This window comes from Aythya fuligula, chromosome 2, assembly GCF_009819795.1.
Source record: "Aythya fuligula isolate bAytFul2 chromosome 2, bAytFul2.pri, whole genome shotgun sequence".
NCBI lineage: Eukaryota > Metazoa > Chordata > Aves > Anseriformes > Anatidae > Aythya > Aythya fuligula.
Window position 1 is genome coordinate 66,685,694 of NC_045560.1, and position 27,715 is coordinate 66,713,408.

At 38.5% G+C, this 27,715-nt stretch overlaps 1 long non-coding RNA gene across 1 annotated transcript; it reads right to left on the bottom strand.

The window, feature by feature from the left end:
• Positions 1 to 27,715, bottom strand: LOC116485786. The gene is made up of 3 exons (XR_004252895.1): positions 27,516 to 27,715; positions 14,850 to 14,910; positions 1 to 577 (listed from the first exon to the last, which is right to left on the bottom strand). It is a non-coding gene; the product is annotated as an uncharacterized LOC116485786 (long non-coding RNA).

Below are 27,715 nucleotides of genomic sequence, written 5' to 3' on the forward strand. Positions count from 1 at the left end.
ACAGTACTCGAGGTGAGGCCGCACCAGCGCAGACTAGAGTTCATATTTTAACCAGTATTATTTAATAAATTCTCTAGAAATGTAATTTCTCTTAATGACTCAACAAAGAGATGATCCAAACACAGCAGTTGTGATTAGTCATCTAAAATGTACCTCAAAATTTAAGCTAAAAAAAAGAAATCAAGGTGTGTTAAAAACGAACAAATAAAGATTTATCTGAAGTATTCATAAAGCAGTTACTGAAAAAAGCTTTCTCAGAAGAGGCATACTTATATTCCCAAGGCTCATTGGATTGACTGCATTGATCCTTTGGGATCAATTTATGATATGTCTGGATTTGCAGCATGTTGACCACACATAGATGCGGGGCAGGAAGAAGGGGGAAGACTGGACCTAACACCATCAAATGTTTTTAATGCAAATTTTGGGTAAACAGCTTTAAAGAAATCTTGAGGTTGGCCTGTTCTGTGTCATGGTCAATCTCCAGCCAAGTAAGGAATCACGGAGCTGTCAACAGTTTCTCTGTTATTTTCATATTTCTTGACAGAGGAGAATTGGGTCCTGCCAGAGAAACAGGCTGGGGAAAAAAAAAAAAAAAAAAACTATAGTTAGATTAAAACAACTATTATGTATCAAGTGCTTAAGCTGTCACACTGAAATGCAAGTCAGACTGCTGAGGTTACTTAAATAATAGTGTACAATAATAGAAAAACAGAAATATTTCAGGCTCATTCCATCAATCTAGAATAAGCCATAGAAGTAAATAAGAACATTCTAAATAGTCATTTTTAAGGTAACTGCCTTAATGTAGTCATAAATTCCCCAAACCTGGTCATGAGATACTCATGTTCCCTAGGGTCACACAGAGTGCTTCACGTAACTACTTAATTATCTTTCAAACCCTTACCGCTCACAGTAAGTGCCACTTTCATAACTGCAGATTGTTCTTGCGTGTAAACACATTATATGCACTGGAGAAATTACTGTGAATGAGCTCTGATTGTATCTGTACACTGAAAGTCATTATGCTTTCTGTGGAAATACAGAATATGAAAGACATTTTGCATGATAATGAAAATTTGCTGGCATTCTAAGTCTACTGAGATATGAAACGTATTACCAAGATGACTTAACAGCTACCTAGTTTCCATGCCATCTTATAAGTAAGCTGAAATGAAAATTTTGTATGCTACTCTGTTTTTGGAAGCTAACAAATTAAATTGAAATAAAGGTTTATTACAGGGCCCAACTACACCTATATTTTATCTTAAATTAAGCATACCTAGAGTAACATACTGTTAGGAAATGAAACTCCTGCTGCCAGAACAAAGCCCAAAAAAATCACAATTAGTGAGGTCTGCAATTCAGTCTTATTCCTTGTCCTGAGAAGCAGTCCTAGTGTGTCCTGCACCAATACGTATGGAAAGGTATGCTTTCTAGCCTATTCATTTTAGCATTTTTTCCCTTTCTTTGTGATGCCACAAACTTTATGATTTTGTAATAACTGGAATTATAGAATCATAGAATACCCTGAGTTGGAAGGGACCAACTAGGATCCCTGAGTCCAAGTTCTGGCTCTACACAGGACCAACCCAACATCAGACCACGTGTCTGAGAGCACTGTCCAAGCACTTCTTGAACTCCAGCAGGCTCAGTTCTGTGACCAAGACCCTGGGGAGCCTGTTCCAGTGTCCAACCACCCTCTTAGTGAAGAACCTTTTCCTAACATCCAGCCTGAACCTCCCTTGTTACAGTTTCATGCTGTTCCCTTGGGTCCTATCACTGGTCACCAGAGAGAAGAGATGAACTGTCTTGAGATGACATCAGCCAGCACTTTCAGTACCTTGGGATGAATCCCATCAGGCCCCATAGACTTAGGAGCATCTAGCTGGAGAAGCAAATCCCACACTAGTTCAGAGTCGCCTGGGAAGTAATCATTCCCACAGTCATGGTCCCCCAGCTCAGGGCTCTGAGGGTCCCAGGGACCATAACTGGTGTTCAAAATAGAGGGAAAGAAGGCATTAAATGTCTGTGCTTTATCTATGTCCCCATTTGTGAGGTGACTAACCTCATCAAGTAATGGACCAATGTTATCTCTGGCTCTCCTTTTGCTGTTAACCTATGTTAAGAAGCCCTTTCTGTTGTCCCTCACTGTACTGGGAAACTTCAACTCTAACTGAGCTTTAGTTATCATAGAATCATAGAATATCCTGAGTTGGAAGGGACCCTTAAGGATCATCAAGTCCAACTCTTGACACCGCACAGGTCTACCCAAAAGTTCAGACCATGTGACTAAGTGCACAGTCCAATCTCTTCTTAAATTCAGACAGGCTCGGTGCAGTGACCACTTCCCTGGGGAGCCTGTTCCAGGGTGCAACCACCCTCTCTGTGAAGAACCCCCTCCTGACGTCAAGCCTAAATTTCCCCTGCCTCAGCTTAACCCCGTTCCCGCGGGTCCTGTCACTGGTGTTAATGGAGAAAAGGTCTCCTGCCTCTCGACACCCCCTTACGAGGAAGTTGTAGACTGTGATGAGGTCTCCCCTCAGCCTCCTCTTCTCCAGGCTGAACAGGCCCAGTGACCTCAGCCGTTCTTCGTACGTCTTCCCCTCCAGGCCTTTCACCATCTTCGTAGCCCTCCTCTGGACACTCTCCAACAGTTTCATGTCCTTTTTATACTGTGGTGCCCAGAACTGCACACAGTACTCGAGGTGAGGCCGCACCAGCGCAGAGTAGAGCGGGACAATCACCTCCCTTGACCTACTAGCGATGCCGTGCTTGATGCACCCCAGGACACGGTTGGCCCTCCTGGCTGCCAGGGCACACTGCTGGCTCATATTCAATTTGCTGTCTACCACGACCCCCAGATCCCTCTCTTCTAGGCTGCTCTCCAGCGTCTCATCGCCCAGTCTGTACGTGCAGCCAGGGTTTCCCCGTCCCAGGTGCAGGACCCGGCACTTGCTCTTATTGAACTTCATGCGGTTGGTGATCGCCCAGCTCTCCAACCTATCCAGATCCCTCTGCAAGGCCTTTACACCCTCATTTGAGTCCACAACTCCTCCAAGTTTGGTGTCATCAGCAAACTTGCTCAAAATACCTTCTATTCCTACATCCAGATCGTTTATAAAAATATTGAAAAGTACCAGCCCTAAAATGGAGCCTTGAGGGACCCCACTGGTGACCGCCCGCCAGCCTGATGCAGCCCCATTTACCATAACCCTTTGGGCCCTGCCCGTTAGCCAATTGCTCACCCATCGTATGATGTTTTTATTTAGCTGTATGGTGGACATTTTGTCCAGTAGGATCCTATGGGAAACTGTGTCAAAAGCCTTGCTGAAGTCCAAAAAAATCACATCAGCTGGTTTCCCTTGGTCCACCTTATGGGTGATCTTATCATAAAAGGAAATCAGGTTAGTTAGGCAGGACCTACCCTTCACAAACCCATGCTGGCTGGGACCAATGACTGCTTTGTCCCCCAGGTACGCCTCAATAAGTTTGAGAACCAACTTCTCCATGATTTTACCAGGCACTGACGTGAGACTGACAGGCCTGTAATTGCTAGGGTCTTCTTTCTGACCCTTCTTGAAAATCGGCACAACATTTGCCAGCTTCCAGTCTACCGGGACCTCTCCAAATTCCCAGGATCATTGAAAAATAATTGAGAGAGGTTCCACGATGACGTCCGCCAGCTCTTTCAGCACCCGGGGATGAATCCCATCCGGACCCATGGACTTTTAGGGATCCAGGTGGAGTAGCAAATCCCGCACACGTTCAGGGTCGGTTGGGAGTTTGTCATCCCCACCGTCCCGGTCCTCCAGCTCAGGGCACCCTGGGTCCCGAAGCCCATCATCGGCATTGAAGACAGAGGCAAAGAAGGCGTTAAGCGTCTCTGCTTTGCCTATGTCATTGTCTGTGAGGAGACCTTCCCTATCAAGGAGCGGCCCTATGTATTCTTTAGTTCTCCTTTTTCCATTCACATATCTAAAAAAAACCCTTTTTATTTTCTCTCACAGACACAGCCAGCTTCAACTCTAGTTATATAAATTTTCTCCCTATAATGGTGAACAGCATCTTTATATCCTCCTATGTTGCCTTACCTTGCTTCCAGTATACATACACTTTCCTTTTCTGCTTATGCTCTAGAAGAAGATCCAAGCCCAGACAAGCAAGCTTTCTGCCCCACTTGCTTGACTTCTGACACTTTGAAATCTCCTGCCCTGATGCTCTTAAAAGGTAACCAGCACTGATGGATCCCAATACCTTCAAAAGCAGTTTCCAGGAGATTTTACTAACTAGTTTCTTGAACAGCCAGATGTCTGCTCTCTCCATACCTAGGGCTGAAGTTTAGCTTCTTCCTCTCATTTTCAGTCAGCTCCTTCCTGACTTGGGCCTTCCCAATCCCTCATCTTTGATTTCATACAAAGTGAGGAGGGATGTCACTCCTCAGCCCAAGTTGCTGGCCTTCACTGTTCCCTTGGTAAATATGAAAATAATCTCTCTGTGCTTTCCCCTATGCTATATGCAAAGGTTGGAACAAGCAAGTTATTAATAATGTTACTATTACATCCATATCAACCCTGTCTTCCCTAAAACTCTTAACTCTGATGATTACAAAGAGAGACAAACTGGTGCCCATTCCTCTCCTGCCTCCCATGCATTAACAACCAAATACATTAGGCCACAGATGGCTAAACCCATTCATTATCATCCAATAATTTCTTTGTATCCTCATGCCTGTCTCTACCTATCTTGCATTTCTATCCTAAAATCTTTGGAAAATATTTTCCTATTTATGTATTTTATAGTATAAGGTGCACCTACTTCATACATACTGATTCTAGCTACTTGAATTATAAGAAATATCCTTTCTTCATGAATACTCTTCGTACAATTAAAATACCAACAACAGCTACAACAACAGACAAGCATCTTCTCTCAGAGATTTCCTATTCTCACTTCAATATCACAGTGAAATGTATTTAGATTTAATTGACTATTTGTCATACTTTGTTAAATTGATCACGTACATCAGAAAGACTTCAGCAGACATAACTGGGGATGAATTTTTTCAATGGTATTCATTGAATTGTCAGAAGAAAAGAAAAAAAAAATGTTTTCTCAGAAGAGCTGAACATAGCACATAGTGAATGAATCTAAAAGCACGGCCACTAATTACAGACCTAAATAAAAGTTTTATTCCTTTGCAAACCTTGCTCTGAATACCTTAAAACACATTTTGTTTATGACAGGCCTATTGGCATGTTCTGAAAATGCAAGGCTTTGTTATAGCACTACTTAAACTAACCCAAACATCTGCTTCTCTAGATATGAACTGAGGATAATACTAGAAGAACAGTGAAAAACAAACAAACAAACAACAAACTAACAACCACCAAATACAAAGGCAAGACATAAAAACCATTCTTTCTAAAGGGTTTTTGCTGTCCACAATGATGCCACAACATTACAGCATCATTAAGGGATCAAGCAGAAGATGAACTGAAATAGAGAAATGGCAGTTTTCTTTATCATAAATATTTCTAGTAATTAGCAGAAGTGACTAAGAAAGAAAGAAGGAGGTACAGTGTCTTGAGGGACGGACACAAACATGCAGAAGGGCCAGAGAAAATGATGTACAAGGGAAAGAACTACTTCTTAATAGTTCTTATTTATTTAAATTACTTAAGCTCCTATATAACTTAAATATGGAATAAGTTTCCTTTAAGTGTCCCACTTCCAGTTAAAAAATAACAATGTTTTTTCATCTAAAGATAGCCCTATGATGGTCATCAAAACAAACTAGCAATTTACTTAATATGTAACTGAAAGACCTAAGCATTGCACAATGCTAATTGTATACACAGGGTGCCAGCACCAAACAAAATGAACTGAAGAAAGGATGTGAATTGGCAGACAGTGAATGAATGGTTGTAGACCAGTATCTATCATGTCATTCATTATCCTAATAAATGTCATCCAAAATGCCTATGTCTATCACAGGCTATATTCCAGGCTCTTTCTAGAAAACTGTTTTCTGCCCAGTGCTAGTTATCAGTCATGCTAAAAATCTTGGATTTATTAAAAGATTAGGATTAAGAACCACAGCAAATCACTCATTTAGTGTTTTTTTTCTCTCTCTTTTTTTTTTTTTTTTGTTTTGTTTTGTTTTGTTGCAATCATTGTCACAAAAGCCTGTTAGAAAACCTACAGTTTCCACAAGGAAGTTAGATGATACCCCCCCAGCTCTCACTTACATGCATTTCATGCAACATTTCACATCTCATCTCTGGAAAGAAATCATATATCTACCAGCACATTAAAGGACAGCATTGCCCTGTTTGCATCACCTATTTGCATTCTGAAAACTTCAAGATATTCTCTCTATGTTCTAGTTCATATTTTAGCAACAAACAAAGCACCAGCTCACTAGATTGAATTGAAGAAGGAGGAAACCATATAAACTTTCTTGAAATCATCTCAAAATGAACTGCTTTTATCCATCTACATGCTCTTAATCCTTTCTCCCAGAAAAGGAAGATGGAAGAATATTCAAACACTTGACTGATCATTGTTCAATGGATAGGTTTTGAGAATCAAATCTTCATCCTTCACAAGAACCTTAGTACTATACTATATACTGCCTTATGCATGTAAAGTTTCAGTTTTACTGTTAAACACTATTTTCCTAAGGCACCTTGAAGACATGGAAGAGAAAAGAAAGGAGAAAAAAAAAAACATCATACAACCTGATGTAAGCTGAGTTATCTCTAGCTTGTTCCTGGAGTTTCTTTTTTCAGTACATTTTCTGGGATCCTGTTTTCAGGGAAGTCTTTACCTTCTTAATTCTATGTAATTTAATTTTTGCTTGAAAAATTCATTCCTTGTAGGAATTTCTGTGCTTGTGTGTGGAGAGAAAAGATAATAGTACATTAATAGATAATAGATAGAATGGGTTCTGTTCTCACTTATTGCAAAGGAAAAAGCCCCAGAGTAGAAATAAAGTCAATTTAAATTTGCTTTAAGGCGCCTTCAATTCATTTACTTTTTACCATTTTTTAAGGGTATTTGAATGATAGGATAAAAATTTCATAAAAACCCAGTAGTATAAGAAACAGAGATCTCTAGTGTTAATTTTAAGACTACTGTTTTCATTCAAGTGGTTCAAAAGTCTCACAGTGGGCAGTTGAATTCTCACCTAGATCTCATAGGAATCACCGGAAAGATGGCTGTTGCCATTAAGCAGTTCTAGATCACAACAATCTATGAATTATACTTGGAATTTGAATCCTGGATCTTATTTTCCTTCTTCCTTCTCAATGATTACTCCACCTCACATATTGCACCACAGCAGCCTGTAATAAGCAGAAGCAGTGTCTTGCATCTGGCATGAACAAGTTCATGCTTTGCAACAGGTTTTACCAAATCAAAAGCAATAGTTCTTCACCATTCTGAACTATATTTGGTTTGATTTATTACTTCTGAAAAGCAAAAAGCTGAAGACAAGATTTAGCAACTTGCTCCAAGTATCTGTACTGTCAGCAGCATAGATCAAGTCCAGTCCTATGCTATGCTGAAACACTGTGCATTGCAAACCTGTGGTGAAATGACAGAAGTGCAGACCTGCTTTGGATGATAATGCCAAAGAAAGACATAGGTAAGTGTCAGCAATTTGCTGATTTGAGGGACTTAGTATCAAAGTCCATGCTCATCTCTTTACACTACATGAGGGTTTTAAAAAACATATTGTACATTTTTTAAAGTGCTTTCTATCACAAAGGAAGTCAAAATGTTGTGAAAAGGAGATAGAGTACTATAGATAAAATAGTCACAAAACACATTTCTGAATTAAAACTCTTTGTAGGACAAAACAACCTCTTCTAATTATAGTTGCTTTCATTTCAGTCCTGCCATAGAGGTTTAAATCTCCATGGTGGAAGCCAGTCACATAATTCCTTGTATCCAGGGCAGGTCCTGGTAGCTCAGTGCTATCAACATCCCCCTGGATGCAGGTGAGCCTTTGTCTGGCAACATGACTGTGAATATTCCTCTCAAGCTATCTTCTATCTGCAACAGAGGTGAAACATTTGCGTTTTATTAATTGTAAAGTGGCAAGAATCCTTTATGAGATAAAAGTGGTGTTTCTCAGAGGGCAGAGCAGTTTGATCTTCATAAGATGACTCTAATTGCATGGCAGTTCTTCATTAGGGCTGAGTTAAATTACTGTTTCCAAGCTTGTTGCTGGAATGTCTAGTACAAGACTTTGGATGCTGTCACTTTTTCATTTGGATACTTAAAAAAAAAGTATGTTTATTGTGTTTTTACTTTAATTTCTTCCCTTCCGCTCCCCAGACCGTATCAATGGATTGCAGAATAGTCTGGAAACTGAAGTTATGTTACCATGAAAGCCACTGCAAATGTCTCAGCTTATGTAAACATGTTCCTAAGTAAAATTGGGCCACTTGGACCAGAGCTCTCCATTTCTAATCCTTCAATTAAACTGCAAAACATTTTCCAGCCTTCATCCTGAATCCTTATAAAATTCATCTTTTGCAGAATTATCATAAGATAGCATCCTTCCTTCACAGAAAGGTAACAAAAAAAAAAACAACAGTTAAAATATAGAACAAGTACACTTGTTAGATTTTTAAGATTCTAAACACAGATCAGAGGTAAGTTTTGGAAGAGTTTTGCATCATTATAGAAACATCTGGAGGGGAAAACACCAAATGTACAGTGAAGCCAAATCTGAGCCTCCCTCTGCTCTTTCTACTGGGGCTTGCATCATGCTCAGGGGTGGAGAGGAATTCCTCGTACCTATGGCAGAACCAAGACTGACTGGGACTATATCTCTACAGCAGGAATTAATGCAATCTAAGAGCAGCTTTGACTCCTCAGGGAGCCAAGGTTAGCCTTGAGATTGGAGATTTGGAACAACTTTCCAAAAATCTCACTCTTCTATTCCTTTCCTGTAAGCCAGGGACAGAACAGTGGTAGCATCTACGCAGCCCATTTGCTGCTTTTAATTCAGCAGTACCAAAGTCAGTCCTGCAAGGAGAAGGGGATACAAGATCTTCTGAATTGCAAGAATGCAAAATAAATAGAAATCTACAAATTGCACGTGAGCCAAAACTCAGAGCTTTCTATATCTAAATAAGGAGAGGAAAATAAAATGAAAGAATGAGGCATAAAGTTAATGATGCTGGTACTCCAACCTGTAATAGAAACCTCTTTTCTGTTTTTGCTTTTGTTTTGTTTTGTTCTGTTTTGTTCTTCATTTGAAATTAGCACAGGAAGCCAGCATAAAAATATACTAAGGGATTACTTCTGAGTTTCGGACTCCAGAGGATTTTATCTTAATAAATAACGTAGGTGGTAGGAGAGTAACAGGAAGGGATTTTAACAATTAATAGAAATGTTAGCAAGCACACACTATTTTCAGATCTCTGCTGGTATCTCTCAGTACACTTGTGCACAAATGTGATGTTTTGTCAAATAAGGTGCTATGTATTGCAGATTAAGTTATCAAATAAAAATAGCAAGGATAATTTCAGTTCTATCCACAGCACTGGGAGCTGGGGAGGGGAGGAAAGTGGAGGTGGAAAGGAATATTTGTGGAGTGGAAAAATTCAGTGTTATTCGGGGGTGGGAAAGGAAGGAGGAAAGATTTATACAAAAGCTCTGCTGAAAAGAACAAAAAACAATGAATCCAGGCCTGGTGTATATGCAGCTTTTGTGATGGTTTTCCAGTCTATACATATAATGCTGAGTTTGTTCCATACCATGTACCATCAATACATTTTCAGTAGAACATTTCTACTGTGTGGCATAGGCCCCAGGCGTAAGACTGCACATATACCTTCTTCAGTCTATCAGCCTGGTTAGAATGAACAATGTAATTAGTAAGTCTGTGATAAACTGGCTGTTTTAGGCTTTAAAGAGACTGGGAAGCAATTATATGTAGTGCTCAGCCAGCAGAATCATGATGTGCATAACTAGAACCTATGGATTCAGCCAGCAAAAATGATACAAGCAAATGGTATGACTTTCTTGATGGGAAATTTTATTTATACATTAATCTGTGTTAGGGCAGTCAGTAAAATTCACCTGAAATATTTTTTTAATATTCATACAATCATAGAATCACTTAGGAAAAGAACTCCATAATCGTCAAGTCCAGCCATTAACCTAGCATTGCCAAGTCCACCATTAAACCATGTCAATAAGCTCTACATCTACACGTTTTTTGAAGACCTCTAGGGGTAGTGACTCAACTACTTCCATGGGCAGCCTGTTCCAATAGTCCACAACACGTTCAGTGAAGAAAAATTTCCTAATAACCAACTTAAAACTACCCTGGCATAACCTGAGGTCATTTCCCCTTGTCTTATCACTTGGTGCTTGGGAGAAGCTCCAGCACCTCGATGTCATTCTGGTAGTGAGGGGCCCAAAACTGAACACAGTACTCAAGGTGTGGCCTCACCAGAGCTGAGTACAGAGGGACAATCTCGTCCCTAGTCCTGCTGGCCACGCAGTTTCTGATACAAGCCAGGATGCTGTTGGCCTTCTTTGCCACCTGAGTACACTACTGCCTCATATTCAGCCAGCTATCAACCAATACCCTCAGGTCCCTTTCTGCTGGGTAGCTTTCCAGCCACTCTTCCCCAGCCTGTAGCATTGCATGGGGTTGTTGTGCCCCAAGTACAGGACCTGGCACTTAGCCTTGTTGAACCTCATACAGTTGGCCTCAGACCATCTGTTCAGCCTATCCAAATCTATCTGTTGAGCCTTCCTACCCTCTATGGCAGATCAACTCTCACTCCCAACTTGCTGTCATCTGCAAACTTACTGAGGCTGCACTCGATCACCTTGTCCAGATCATTAGTAAAGATATTGAAGACTATTGTTGATCAATGTTGATTGGCTATGCAGCCTTAAAACACATAGAAGGATGCCCGCTTGGTGTAAAATGAAGCAAGCTTAATCTCAGCTACTTGCTTAACCAAAGAAAAATTCACAAAAAGCTATAATAAAGGTCAGCTACACTGGAGTTATATCCTGTGTTTTCAGTAATAGAAATAGACCACTCAATGAACTGACCTGGGCCAAAAAAACTCATACAAAAAGAGAGATGCTTTCCTCAGACACGCATATATACACGGGCCCACCAGCCTAATCATTTAAGAGCATTTTTCTCTTTCAAATGAAAGTCTATGACAAAATAACTTATGGTGGATTCTGAGCAAAGTAGATTTTCCTACACTTGATAATCATAAATCTGATGAAACAGAACTTTGTATCACACAATCTGTGTTTTCAGCAGAACCATCCTCCAGGCAGCCAAGTATTTCAATTTGTGGGGTTTAAAAAGTTTTGATTATAAATAACCCATACACATTACAAGGGATTTTAGCCATTATCAACAAATCTCCCACCCATCTTGAGCCAGTAGTTCACTGCTTGGGACGTTACCCAAACACAATTATTTTCTTTAGTAGTTATGTAAAACTGCATCCACAGCAATCCCAATGACCTCTGTAATTTAATGTGTATTTTCTTCAGTGATGTAGAGATTTTGGCTAACTAAGGCAGTATAAATACACATTTCACTCCACCAAACCAGTGAGGATACCTCAGCTGTGAAAAAAACAACAGGGCAAAGTCAGAGACTGAGAAACTTTGATCTCATCAGTCCTGCTCAATGTCCCATTGTATCTTCTTATTTCTTCACCAAAAAGCAGTAAAAACATTACCCTCTTGTCTGCTGAAATCACATGTATACCTGTGCCCTCACATTGCCACCTGCAATGCATTTGGGATATACCTGCATGTCCCTCAGGATCCCATCTATAGACATACACCTGGTCTCTTTTTCCTCAGTCATTGTCAGTCTCATGGCTTCCCTGAAGGCCACAGAGTGGCACCTGAGCTTCTGTGAGGCTGAAGCTAATGCCTGTGATATCTTATTTGCTGCAGGAGACTGAGCATGAACAACAGTCATGCCCAAGTACTACCTGCTCATAGGCAACACGGACAACGCTAAATGCAGAGTATAAAAGTAGTCCCTGCTTCCCCTTACCTTCCTCCCAGATCTCCTCATAATATAACTACCTCCACAGCACCAAACACATCCAGTTGCAATGATAAAAAGAAAAGGCACATGGTCCGGAAAATATTTTGTGCAACAAAAACAGTTTCAAGGAAAAGTGGGTTTAAACAGAACATCACACAACAACTTTTTGTAAATTCTTTTTAAACTTTAGTCTCTGGGTACTCAACCAAATCACCTTGCTATTGTAATAAAGCTGAACAACCCCTGCCATTTAACTGATGCTTCTCTTCCACTTCCCAAACAAAGTCCTTCTAGATGGTTGCCCAGTCATGCTAGAGGCTTTCTGTAATGTGTACTACAAAGCACTTTGTTCAAGGACTGTGTAACATTACTCTGCTTGCTTTAAGGCTGCATGAACAGCTGTCACTGGCTGAATTAAACGAAACAGTGACTCATACTACATCCTTGATATTGAAAAAGGTGTGGGTAGTATTTCATAGCTTGCAAAAAAAGCTATGATTTCACATTATATTTAAATAAAGAATGACAGTGACTTTAGAACATATAAATTCTAGATGATAGATGATGTACCATGTATTAAAATTTTTTGGCAATATACACGGTTCTGTCATCATCCAACAGCAGGAGGATCACAAGCAGAAGAGGAGTTCAGATGAACTTCCAAAGAAATAACATGTAACAGGAAGAGAAAGTATCTTACTGATACTGAAAGTATCTTGCTCTCAATAAGCCGATATGCTTTTTGAAATTACATCCTTCAAGATGCATGATTCCTTCCCACAAATATTAGGTATAGGAGAAGGTGATGTAGAGGTTTTCTGAAGCCAGTATCTCGGAAAAAGAAAAAATACATTTATGGAAAATAGTCATGCCAGAAACATTTCCTCAACTTCTGTAGGAAATAAAAGGAAGGAAGACAAGTCACATTTCCTGGAAATAGCATAAGATGCATACACATATACATACAGTAACTACTTTTCCTGTTTAGAAGCAATACAGAAAACATAGTAGTTAAGGCAGCCACTGAAAGGCTTGATGAACATTTTCCTTTCCAGACAATTTAACCTGCAATCTTGCTGAGAATTATCTTAATTTTTAACACTGTTCCTTTGTTGTTGTTGATACTAAATCAGTATTACTCATTTCAGATAAGATGCCAACATAGAGGCAGGCTGAGGTAATCTGGGAAGTGTTAGCCAGCTCTGGAGGTGGTTGGAGGACTGGATTCCAATACTTCTCAGAATGATTTTAAACACCCGTAAAGTCCCACTTCTTCCCAGTAGCCAATAAAAGAGTGAGTCAACCAAGACAGTTTTATTTTATTATACGTACTTTGAACACGCCTTTTCAGGCCACTTGCATAATGTTATCTCAGCAATTTGCTGTCTTTCTGCTTCAATCTCTACCTCTCTTTGTTGTTTCTTCAAACACCAATGTAAGCTTTAAATTCTCTAATGTGTTATAATGTATCAAATATATGATAAGATTTTTCCAATATTCTTTCCATATTTCCTGTTTCTTTATCATGCCCTATTAAATCTAATTATATCCACTAGAACATCCCCTCAGCTACTCTCCATCTGTCAGAACAACTGATAGTACATTCTAGAGAAATGCACTTAGAAGTCTACTCATAATTCAGGTCCCACAAACTCAAATATACAAATAGATTTACTTATTCCTCTGAAACACACATCACCTGATGAAAATGGTTGGGGAAAAGAAGCCAGCATGCTTACAGTCCAAGTTTACTGTTTGCTAGCCTGCCCCTCTGCAAAGTATGGGAATTCCATAGCATCATGGAGTGGCATGGGTTGGAAGGGACCTTAAAGATCATCTACTTTCAACCCCTCTGCCATAGGCAGGGATGTAACCCAGTAGATAAGACTGGTTCAGGTAGCTTCCATGAAGTGCTAGAATCAACACCTACCATACCTTTCCAAAAAAGTACTTTCCCTAGAATCTTGTTCTTGATGTCAAATACCCTTGGATACAACACAACAATGCCAGGCTTCAAAAGGTTTTACTTGCACTGAATTCTAGAATCTTATCTAGAACAATTTGTGTCTCCTAGACCTTGAAAAAAAACTTCTAGGCATCCAAAATTTTGGGATAAACATTAATCTTTTGCAGTAACATAAAGCTAAAAGAAAAGAAAGGAAAGTATCTACTTCTCACTACTAGATAGAATTAAGAATTCTGTATGTTTGATTTGTTTTAGAATAATAGACTAATTTAGGCTGGAAGAGACCATTGGATGTCATCTGGTCCAAACTCCCTACATGGTCTGGGACAATTTCAAAGTGACATTAGGTTGTTCATAGCCTTATTGATTCAAAATGGAAAACACTAAATGAGGGAAAGAGAAGACGATATTCTGGTGCCAAGGGTACTTCTCCATGTTTTAAAAACTTTTTATTTAGATAAAGGGCATCTCTCTTCAGAGAAAGAGCTTCTCTTACTTTTCATCTTACTCTGTTACAGGGGAAAAAAAAGATCCTGCTGACTGCACTCTGGAGATCCAGCTAATTAAAGAATGTAAAATGGTATGAAACCCGTCTTTCTGACTTCTGGTTCCCACATTCTATGCTGAAGGGAGTTTGGAGAGAGAAAGTGGCATTGCAAAGAAACTGCAGCAAAAAGTATCAAAATGGTTTGCAAAGCAGCAGCTTTGCAGCCCCAGAGTTTTTTCTACTCCCCTCTCCCTCCTCCAAACATACCGAGTTTTTAACACAAGTCTAGTAAGAGTCTCCTCTTGACACAAAACTTATTAGCAGCTTACCAGCTCTCTGTTCCTTGTAGTGTATTCACAGTCCTTGGAGACATCTGTATCTTAGGACATGCTGCAATATAAATGAAATTGATATTAGGAACAAGAATGAAGTTTGCTGCAGTCACACTCATAGCTTCTCAGAACGCATTTCTAGATAGACTTCTAGCACTTGCTGCTGGGCATTCACAGTGTGTGTATGCCCTAATCTAACCATGGTACAAGCAAAATGACTTAATGGAGGCATAACACGTCTGTATTCAATGCTGTAACATTCCAGCCTCAGGACAACGTCAAAAAGGCCTTTGGCCTGAGGTGGGTGGCACATGCTGTATGTTGAGTTGTTTTATGTCTAACTTATGACTTTCTCTCAGAATGCTAGGCAGAGAGAAGTGACCCTTTTGGATGAGGAGATGTGAGCAACTTCTTCAGTTGTCCTTCTGTGCCTAACAACAATATGGTCATACTTGAAGCTTCTCTCTTACTTCGTAGGTAGGAAAAGCATGGCATGAAGGTCCCTAGGAAAATTTCATGTCCTCTTTATTTATATAAAAATCAACAGAGAAAGAATAGGGCAGTGAGGAGGAAGAACCTGAACAGGCCCCACAAATATGTTAATTGCTGCTCCTATGAGAGCAGCATGATGGCTGTAAAGAGAGCATAAATTTAAACATAAATTTATGACTATAGCCAAGTTGCCAGCAGTGACCAACTCATACCATGTCAGCAAAACTCACAAGATAATTTCATCCTGTACAAATTGTTTAATGCATGGTCTCAAAGTATGGTGGCTAAAAACTCATCCACTTGTATTTCATTAATGCAATTTTTTTAATGAAGCAAAAAGGGCACCTACTGATTACACTTTGAACGGGAGGTTGGACTAGATTAGTTCTCAAGGTCTCTTCCACTTCAATGATCCTAGGTTTACATGGAAATGTGTTTTGAACATGATTTATTTAAATTCACAACAACAACTAGAGAGGTATTTGCTTACTACACCCAAATAGAAAGCAATTTTAGCTTATGTGTATCAGAATTCAATGTGAAAATGTGATGGGGAAAGAAGTAAATTATCCAAGCCAAAATAGAAGATAAATATTAGCAGAATATTATTAAAGAAACCTATAAGCAACAAAAGAATGTCAAAGAAAATTTAACTGAAAATTCAAAGTTAGTATCAACTGTTACTTAGTTACTAAGTTATTTAGTCTAGATTAGGCCATATGACACAGCTACTCTCTTTTTCTCTCCATACCCTCTTCCCCTTTTCATCCCCCCTCACACCAAGTTTTTTCTCTTAAAAAAAAAAAAAAAAGCTTTCATAAAGTGACTCTTCTCTGTTCTGTCCATCACAGGAGCATTTGGACAGAAACAAAAACTTATTTACCAATGGAGCCTCTCTGTACACCCAAACTCTGGGAGACAAGAAGACATAAATCGGAGGGCATGGCCAAAAATGTGTCCTACCACCTCCCTGACACAATAAATGTGGATGATGATGTCTCCTTTGATGAAGGAGACATCCTACAGTTTTTGCCTGGGAGACAAGGTCCCTACAAAACAACTGGGGATAAATACCACCACCACCACCTGACTGTGTGTGTGTTCTCTGTTTGGTGCATTTCACTCCTTCTAGAAAAAAGCCAGCAGAAACCAGTCACTCTGATCAAATAGTGAGACATCACCAGCACCCAGGTTAACTATCAAAAAGAAATTGAAAGATTAGGAATACCCAAAAAGCCTTGGAAACAGTCAAATATTTATTTTTATTTTATTTTTTTTTTTGAAACAAGAACAGTTAAAAGGATGCTTGTTTTGTATCTGGATATTCATTTGAAGTGTCAGAGAAACATTAGCAAATAAGCAGAGGGGATGATGTGAATTTAAAGATGGTAATTATGGATTAGGGATACCTAATCACCTCCTCTAACTTCATTAAACATCTACAATAGTTATGATGGATTTATTGCCTAATAAACAAGAATTGTGATGGCGTGAGAAGTGGTTACTATTTTACTGAAGCCCAACTTCTCAAGTCCAGGAGGTCACTGCAGGGACATGGACAGTGGGAGGGCACAAAGAGTCTGTCACAAGGCTCTTCTACTAAATGAGATGGACTTAAAGAGAATAAATGAATGAACAAATGGACATCAAGTATCCCTAGGAGCAGAATCAGCTTCTGTGCATTGTCAAAATACAGGGCTAACTAGATCTTTGTTCCAGAGTCTGCTTTTTTAGCCATATGCTAGGAAAGCTTATTTTGATAGAGAAGAAGATTGGGCTGATCACCAGCATAAATGATAGGAAAGGCAGATCTGTTATAGTAAACAATGGAAACTGTTGCTATGGCACTAACCTTTCTATTTCAGCACTGATGAAAGATTGTCATAGAGTAGAAACATCAAAATCATGTATGCAACAGAAAAAATTATAATTTTTGAACAGTATTCAGACACTTAAAGGTCCAGATAATTACTTTTGAAAATTCCCTATTGGTGTCCCACTGCATCTTCAGCTGCTCAAGCTACGCTCAGTATGTCTTCAGGTATCTATCCTGTATGGGAGAAGGAGAAGACTCTCAACATCCTTTCTTACTTTTGCTCTGCAACAAGAACTGGGAGGATCCTTCATTGTCACATCCATGCAACAACACTCCTGCAATTTTCCTGTCAAAATCTGACATGTTCTTCAACTAACATATACATAGCCTGTGCAGGAAAAACAAACAAACAAACAAGCAAACAAAACAAAACAAAACAAACAAACAAACAAACAAAAAAAAACACACCATGACTTGCAACAAAGGGGATTTCTAGATATCTTGTGGGGATAACCTTAACTGTATGTCCAATTTCTCTCAAAGCTCAAAAAAAAAATAATAATAAAAAAAAAATAGTACCATGTCTTTATTTTAATTCAAATCTTGGGATATTTAGGTTACACTTAATCTGAATTCATAAACATGATAAACAACAGGCAATTTAAAAAACAGAAAATATGTATTAATTTCCCTTCAGAAGCCCTAGAATTAGAACAGGTCTGTTTTCATGTTCACTGTTTAACTCACTCCATATATGAAGAAAGGAAAAGAGCATTTCCTGATCTACTTTTAACGTAAAATAAAAAGACACACTTGTTTGACAGAGGCTTTGAACTGACAGAAAGTACTCTCAGTTTTATAAACTATATTAACATTTATTGTCACAATACTAGAGTGCTGCTTTGCTCTTCAAAGTCCTCTAGGATGAGTTCACTGGGTGAGAAGCTCCATAATTATGCATGGGGGAGCACTGTGCCTTGTTTTTTAAAGTAAATGTTTATGTCATTCAGCCCTTGGAACACTTCTGTTTATCCAGAGCTGAAAAGCATGATATGTAGCCCAATGCTATATACTCTACAGCTAAAAGTACCAGCCAGAAAAGAAAAATTCCTGCCACTATTTTCAAAAGCTATCAGAAGAAAGCAAGCTGTTTTAAACTAGTCCTATTAGACGTGGAGATAACTTTGTTAAGTTTTAAGGTGAGTTTTCCAAGAGGCTGAAATCCTGTCTTCTCCAGGACCAGTGTTTTCAGTCCCAGGAGGACACCAGAAGTAGTAACATGTTCCTGTCCTTATCCTCTTGGGTCTCGACATTTGTGTCTGATACTTTGCTATATGAGTATAAAATAAGTGCCATGAAGAACCATTATTTCTAAAAGGAAAGAAGGGGGACGCAGTCATCAACATATTCATCTAGAACAAGAAACAGTGAAGGTACTGATCTTAGGATATATGAATTTATAGAGGTAATTAAACCTAGAAAAAAAAAAAAAAAAAAAAAAAAGAGGAACATTCTTAGAAGTAGCAACGCTTCAGTAGGCATGATATGTTTTATTCTCTAGTTACATATAAACCAGGTGGGTATTACATTAGATTCTGGAGTTCAGTACTATTATAATGCATTACTAGCTATAGTAAATATCATCCATGTGGGCATCTGATATTTAACAAAGCTGTCAATATCACATTGGCCTGATATATGCCAATTCACACCAAACAGAACTCAAGCCCACTGATGAGTTGCGTAGCCTATAAATCTTTAGAGTATATTTCCAATTCCCCATAAGGAGTTAAATGAATGCTTAAAAGGAAAGCATGCTCTGTGCAAAGACTTCAAGATATGTCTTCAGTGTAAATCATCATTAGTGATTCTGCACTACAACTGAGGAAGGTCTGTTTGCAACTTTCTGTAGTCTGCAAGCAATGGAAGTGGCTTCAACTTGTCCTTTGCCTGCTAAGGTACACAAAGGATGACTTCCTGATACTGATGGCTGCGTTATGTAGTGTGCAACTATGAATGTTGTGATGTATATTCCCATATTTGCATTTCATATGCTCAGGTCTTAACAGAGAGTAGAAATATAATTTTGTACCTTGAACAAACATTGAGTTGCACAACCCTTTAAGCATCAAGATTCAACCTGACAATTACTAACAATTAGTCTATCTAAATTCAAGGAAGGGTGAAGCATGGGAAAATGTGTGCAGAACAGCCACCTTCTCCACACCCCCAGACACACAGTTTTTGCATTGCCACTAGAAGAGAGTATTACGTAACCTTTCAGGTGAGTTGATCATAACATTCTGTTTGCTTACTGTGCTGTCCTTTGCTTTTTCATTCTGGGCCCATTATTGTGAGTCAACAAAAGTCTTGTGCTGACAGGATTTAGCCTACAGATGCATTTGGAAGGTAAAACCAAAAAAAGGTCTGTTTTAATTCTGCTCTGGGCTCATAAAGAAAGAGGGGTCAGAGGAATAGTCAGCTAGGGGTATATAAAGTTAATTCCTCGGTATGTTTACTTTCATAACCTGGAATACGAGTCCTGCTTGTACCTTGAATATTTGCAGCTAAAGGAGACTTGATAAGTGTTTGAAAAAGCTGAACTGTGTTCTAGAGAAATAGGAGTTTCCTCAGGATACCAACTCAGAATTAAACATGCTGAAATCTTAGATCTTACTGAAAAGATCTTACTGAAAAGAAAAAGAAGACACCAAGCCAAAACATGATCAAGAACTGCTGAGGAAGAAAACTTAGAATTGCACAAATCATTCTCTCTTCTGATTACCAACTGTGATAAAGCTTTAAACCAGAAAGAGCTACTAGTTATTATCTCAACTTTTTTTTTTTTTAATGCTCTTTCAAAATTTGTCCATTTTCAAAAATGTTATATGGTTACAGTTTGAGAATTAAACTTTCCCATTAACTTCACTTTCAGTGTATTTAAATTATGGGAAAATGAAGAAGGAAAGAACAAGAGCGACAGCAGATTGTAGAAGATATTTGCATAATTTTAGAAGATGGAAGTGTTTCATTTTGATTCCTGCAAAATAACCAAGTAAAAATGCATTTTAAATGTCATTACAAAACAGACACACTTTCCTTAATCATCTCTATAGTAGGAATTCTGAAAGTGCTCAGATTGGAGCTCTTGTTCATAATGTTCCACATCAAGATTGTAGTTAATGACATCATCCAGCCTAATTGTAAAATGCAGGATTTTCTAATTTTGAATGAACGTACTAGTAAGAAGTTGTTACAACTATTTTTCATCTATAGGTCTCAAAGCACCATATGTTCATTAATTATGGATTAACACAGTCTAATCTGAGAACCCACCCTGAACAAAACCAGAATAGCTTGCATAAACTTCAACTCCAAGTAAATAACTTAATGATTTATTTCAAAGCCATTATCATAGCTTACAGACAGTCTTTTTGTGATGTTACTATTTTTAGCAACTGTTCTATGTAAAGGGTTTAAACTGTTAATCAATTGAAATACATGATTTACACAGCAGCATTCAAAGAACATGACTCAGAGTGCTTTCTGGAAAATACTACGCAAATGTTTAAGTGCTTAAGAAGAAAAAAAAAAAAAAAAGGAAAGAAAATTCTGGAAAACAAACAGAAAAACAACAACCCAAGGCTATATAAACGTAGAATACAGGAGTAAAATATGTTATCTCCTATTTAGGTTGGCACTGTTGGGACAGTTTCAGTTACAGAAGAGGTCCTAATCTGTTGTCTATCTCTGCCTCATGAGTTTGTTATCTTCTTCAAAGCTCCCTACCGGCACCTTGGCTCATCTGGCATGTACAATATAAAGCGCACTGGGAAATGCAAAGCAGGCTGATAAGCTGCCTGGTTCACTGAAAAATGAAACAAGCCACTCAAAAATTCACTTTTCACATTGCAATAAAAAGAGAGTTATCTGAGCAGAAGACTGTTTGATGATCGTCTGTGGGTATGCAATATGAGTCGTTTAAATGGGTAAAACAGAGATTGACTATCAGGTCATCTTTGTTCGTGCAGTTGATTGTGCAAGGTGATACAGATGTGATTTTAAATAAGAAATTAAGCACACACTTCTCCTTAGAAGCCAAAGAAATACAAACTTTGTCTCCACATTATACACATTCTACCTACATTTGTTACTATGACATCCCTACATATAAAAGAGGATTAAGATGCTGTGGTGGTTTTACCTTGCTAGGCAGCTGAACTCCACCACAACTGCTCTCTCACACCCCCTACTCAGAAGAGGAGAGGAAGAAGAAAAGGAAAGAAACAACTCATGGGTTGAGATAAGGATAATTTAATTAAAGGAAAAATAATTATTAAGGAAAAAATATTATTAATTAAACCATTTAACTAGAGGGAAAAAAGGGAAAGGGGAAAAGGGAGGGGAAACAAACAAACAAACAACAAGTAAAGGCTGTGTGAAAGTGCAAAGGAAAGAAATTACTCTCTACTTCCCACAAATAAGCGATGCTTCACCACATCCTTGAAACAGGCATGTAGCCATTGTTAGGGAGGACAGACATTTTTGTGACAAGAGCCCACCCCTCCCCTCTTCTTCCTTTTTCCACCTTTTGTTGATGAGTGTGACATCATATGGTATGGAATATCCCGTTGGTTGGTTTAGGTCAGCTGCTGTGGTGATGTTCCTTTCTCACTTTTTGACAATCCCCAACCTACTGACCCTGGGAGTGTTAGAGTTCTGATGCTGTACCAGCACTGCTCACCAGCAGACACAACACTGATACCAGTGCTGTTCTAGCTACACGTGCAGAGCACAGCACTGTATGGGCTGCTGCAGGGAAAGTTAATATCCCAGCCAGACCCAGTACAGATGCAAGGTTACAAATGTGTTTTTGTTTGTTTGTTTTTATGTGTACAGCTGCAAGCATACTTGGAGCTTGACTGTATTATTAATCAGTGAAAAACGGAAAATAAAAAAGCAGCTAAACAACCCACAGGCATGCTGACAGAAAGACCACTTCTGGGTTATACATTAGAGCATGCAGTTGTGCTGTTTAAAAATTTACTGAAACTCTGATGAAACCTAATGACCGCAAGTATGTGCCCAGGCCATTGAAAGGTACAGGAAGCTGTGTTTGCTTACAAAGCTGCTGAGAGAAGCCTTTTGCAAATGCTACCATGAGAGACAGGGTTTATCTGACCATATCCTAAAGCTTGTAAACTGCTAAATGTTCCCTGGGAAAACCCAGTGTGGGATCCACAGCACTATCTGAAACAGAGCCCAAAGAAGAATTTCCAAACATGAAAAGTCAAAAAATGGTTCCATCTTTCTGAGTGTCTCATAGTCAATAATGAATTGCAAGTTCATATTTCTCCTAGAGAGAATAGAAATTAATTCCTCATTTGCACCCCCTGCCATATCCCCAGATATCTCAGGTTTCTAAGCAGGAAAAAAAAAAAAAAAAAAAAAAAAAAAGGAAGGAAATCAAACCCAGCACAACTCATATACCTAATATATATACAGAAGGGTATAAAGTGGAGAAAGAAAGAGGTCCTTCCATGATGCAGAAAACTCATGATGAGCTCTTCCCAAGTTATTAGCATGCTATATTGTGTGTATATATAGTTACACATGCATTGTGATTTATTCTTTCAGGTTTTGCAGGGAGTTACTGGCATGCAAGTCAAACATTTTAAATCACATTGCTTTAGATATTAGGAAACCATGTTTAAGTTCATAGTTGCTTGCCTTACTTGGTCCTGTCCTGTCAGACCTACAATATCATTTAGCAAGAAATCAAAGTGCCACCTTTGCCTTAAGAAATTCTTTGCTTATACTAAGAGAAAGACATGATTCAAGGTTCAAGATGATGGCCATGGGACAACTTAACACACTAATTTATTAGCAATTCAATACTGCAGGCAAAGAAGATAGGGGTATTGTAAAACATGTGGTTTGCCCACATTATGCACTCTTCTGTCCAGGAAGGAGTCAAATTCTACAGCTTGTGAGCGAACCAAATGAGAAGCCAAGGCAATTGTAGTACAATAATCACCAGAATAGCCCAGAAGAACTCAAGAGAGATGATAAGTTGTGTATATAAACTAAATATATTGTGAATATAGCACCACAAATATCCATCCATTTTGCTCCTAGAGTAGTAATCTTGTGCAACAGTGACTAGTTTCTCTTAACAAACAAGGCCCACTTCAACTTGTAGCCAGCACATTTCAGACAACTCTTGTTTCATCAGCGTTACTGGACCTACAAGACCTCACAGAGCAGCTTTGTCTGTTTCTCTCACTGTACCACACTAGTGGGTAATAGGTAATCAGTTCCCCTCCAGACATCTAAGTTTAATTATTGGCATAAAGCCTAACTCCTTCAACCATTTGTCTTGATTCATGACAGATGATCAGCATAGTAGAATAGCTTCTTGTCTGTGCTACTGCTCAAATTGCCTTAATTTTTCAAATTAGAAAATCCATACACTTTATTGTAGTTCATGTTCCTGACAAAGATCATTAGTAAATTCAGAAATATCAAACTGACTTTCTGCTTATACCCATCTCATTTGTCTTTTGAATCTACTCAGTACTTTGCACTGTTTCATCTTTTGTCAAAAGTTTTTGTATGCCTATAGTGGCATTCAACTCCTAGACACAACAATAATCTATGCTACATTTTTATTTTATTTTTTTTTTTTAACAATCTATTCAGAAATGAGGCACAGTTCAGAGACCACTTCTTAACTGCATCTTTTTACTGACAGTGAAATCCTACCACCTGTAATATAATTCCAAAGTAACAACAACTGATTTTTTTTTTAAGAGGGTCAGATAAGGAAGACATAGAATACAGAAGGAATGTATATGCATGCATGTGCGCACACACACAGAAGAGAAAAATTAAATTATCCTGTTACAGATTCAGGGGTTTCAAGGCATAAATAAAATCATTCTTACGGATCGTAAAACTGAGAAATTGTTGGTATGAATCAGAAGCATTAAAGATCTCTAATGATTATTTTCCTAGCAGTATAAGAAATCTTTGAATGCTGCCAGGTTTACAAGGTAACATGCCCATGCAGGTGGTCTGTAATACCCTTAATGATGTTATTTCTACCTTCACCCAACCATTACAATTATGGAGGAACTACTGCTCATTATCTTCTAGGTTGGATGTTAGGAAGAACTTCTTTACTGAAAGGGTTGTTAGACATTGGAACGGGCTGCCCAGGGAAGTGGTGGAGTCACCATCCCTGGAGGTCTTTAACAGACGTTTAGATGTAGAGCCTAGGGATATGGTTTAGTGGCGGACTTGTTAGTGTTAGGTCAGAGGTTGGACTCGATGATCTTGAGGTCTCTTCCAACCTAGAAATTCTGTGATTCTGGGAGCACCAGCGCAGAGTAGAGCGGGATATATGTATATGCCATATATATGTATATATATGCCTACTTTGTCCCTTAATAGGTAATACAGCTGTCTACCTAACTTCATAAGCAGCCCTTCTACTACCATCAACTGTATTTGTGTTTATCTCCTTCACATTCCCCACAACCTTTTTCCAAACTGAAGTTTCTTTGAGCAGCAGTATCTGATGTTTTCAAGACATGGCTAGACTCTGATGCTCTTCAGATTGCCCTAGTTAGACCACCACAAATAATACTTTCTTGCAGTCTTTCTTACTGGCATTTTATTTAATACTATAAAATAGTATTTTAGGTGAAAGATGATATCTCCCACTCTTTGCTAAGTGAACATTAGGTGCCAGCAGAAGTCTCTGCTCCTCCTGCTTCTCTTTAACCTCATGCACCTTCAAGTCCTCTAAACTCTTTGCTCTCTCATGATTTTCCTTTAAAAAGGGAAGGAAAATAAAACCCAAGCAAAGCTTCCAATCTTCACTTGGCCTCTGCTTCTCTCACAAGTAATTCCAGCCTTAGCTGTTCCTACCTTAACAGATTATTCAGTAAAGCTGCAGCCCAGCCTTCTTACCTGGAAGACAGATAAATTGTTGGTAGGGCTTGGCACAGTACTGCTTAGAGGGCCACCAGACCATTTTGAAATGTACAACCATTGTGTGCAGATAAATAATCAAGTACTACTTAAAGCAATATCAGGAGTATTTTCAGCAGCAGCATTAAAAGTACAATAACTGTTCTATGATGATTCACTTTGAAGGTCACATTCAGATCGGGCTGGTCATCTAGAATGTTGAAAAATAAGAAAAGTGGATTTGAAAGTGGAGGATTTTTAGGATGCACTTCTAAAGAACAAACAAGAATTACCTGTCTCCCATTGATACTCTAATTGCCTTTTACATTCCTCTTCAGAAAAAAATAAATCTGTTTCAGAGTAGGACTGCTTTGATGTAAAAGCATCTACAGCTAAAGGAAACCAAAGTACCTCACTAATTTTGTATAGGGTTTCTAAAGCACAAATAATTCAAACATGCATTAGGTTGATGCTGACAAAAATGATGGGCTAACACAGGGATCTCAGTCAGGCACTGTGTATAAAAAGGAAAGGCTTCTGTGCCTACAGCCTGAGTGTAGTGTACTAGGAAAAAAAAAGTTCCCTTCTTCAGTAAGTAACCTCAAAAGATAGTGTGTACCTATTGACATATTCAATTCAAATTAGAGAATAAAACCTAGGACAGCCTAATAGGACCACTTTTATTTATAAAAGACATACCAGTAATTATACATACTTGTGTTTTTATGTGTGTATATATCCATATACATAACAGCACTTCATTAACTATTCTAGCGCATAGATTTTACCCCTAGAAAGATTGCTTATAGATGTTTAACATGATAACAAACACAGTTAAAGCTGGACACTAGGAGTTCAGAGCCTAGTGCTACAATGCTATGTATTTTGAGAAGTTTTTCAGCATGGGGAGCAAAGTGAAAAATCACTGGAGGAAGGCAGTATCTTCTGCCTATGATCTCAGCCTGATTAGGCTGGCTAGCTGCCCATCCACCCACCTGCTATCTGTGACTAGTCCTTAGCTTTTATAATATAATGAAAGGTGGTCAGTGTACTATTTTTTGAATATGCTAAGTGTTAAATGAGAAAGGTGAAACTGTTAGAGATTTAGTGGTAAGAGTATTAAAGATTGAGCTAGGGAAAACAACATTTGCAACCAAACATTCAGATCCAAACTCTTGTAAGATATGCACATAGGGTTTTGACATATGCAATAGGGCGACTATCGCCCAACCAGAATTCAAGAACACCCTTTGATGCTGAAGTGGCTTAGTTGAAACATTGCAGTAAGGGACATTTGCATCTTCCTATACCATCACACAATTTAATTTGTTCATCTTTTAATGGAATTCTCCCCACTACACACACACACCCCTCCCAGTTTAGCTACGGAAAAAATAACTATTTGCACAGGTAGATCAAATTTCAGAATCCAAATTAAGCTGTAGTCCAAATGTATTGAACTTAAATTAGCCAATAAATTAGGCTGAGAGCAAATATTAAAATAACAATGCTTAGCAACAGAGAGGAGATAGCAATGCAAGAACTTATTGGAAAGAAAATATTTAGCTGAAAAGTGATTAACGTCTACAAGTCTATGTGCCACTTGGCAATTTCCACTACTACAGGTGTGAGCTTTGGAGTTAGAATAACAGCTCTTGGTTAATGAGATTTCTTAGTTAGGAATCAACTTAACCTTTCAGAGAGAAGTTTTTTGATTATGTTAGCACCTGTCTCTGGCATATTTGCATCAAAAGAGATAATGAAGGTTATTATCAGTACTACAATTGAGCAAATAATTTGCAACAAGCTGGGAAGTTCTATGCAGTCAAAGAAGCATCTGTAGCCTTGATTATTTCCAGTTTTAAATGCTTGATTTTAAACACTGAAGTTATATTTTTTCAGAGACATGAAACATTTCAGAAAAACAAAAAAATAAACTGACAAAAAGTATCCAGAATGACCTGTAGTAATGGTTACAGGTTGAATAACCATTAATAGACATAATCTCAAACTCTGTAGAGTATTAAGCAAAAAGTTAGATTAATGAATAAATAAAAATCAGGCCAGTGTTTCTTTCTGCTCAAGTAACTGCCAAGACCAAGCATAAATATACTAATTAATTAATGGATTATCATTCTCTTCTCAAAATTTCCTTTCCCCTTCTAACTTCCAAAAGTCTGGTAGTCACTACTCTTTACTGGGTTCAATTTTTTCCAGATAAGATGTATATGTTTTATTAGTAGGTTATTTTTCTTATGTCCTACCACAAACAGAATTCATTTAGAAACTCAAATTGGCCTTGTAAGCATTCGTGTATGAGATGTAAACTGGAAGTTTCAAGGCATAGCAAGAAGTGACAGCATAGCTTAGTGAATTACCAGTATCCTTACTGTGTCCTCTAGGTGTCTGGAGAGCGGGAATGGAACTGGCTGTCCAACCTGGAGAAGCAGTACCTCCTGAAGGTCTTGTGGTCTGCACAGACCATTGCTCCCACGGGGCTCATCTAGACAGGGTGATAGAGCTTCCTCCCCAGCACAGAGTAGTACCTACATCGCACAGAGTTACCCAAAGCGGTTTT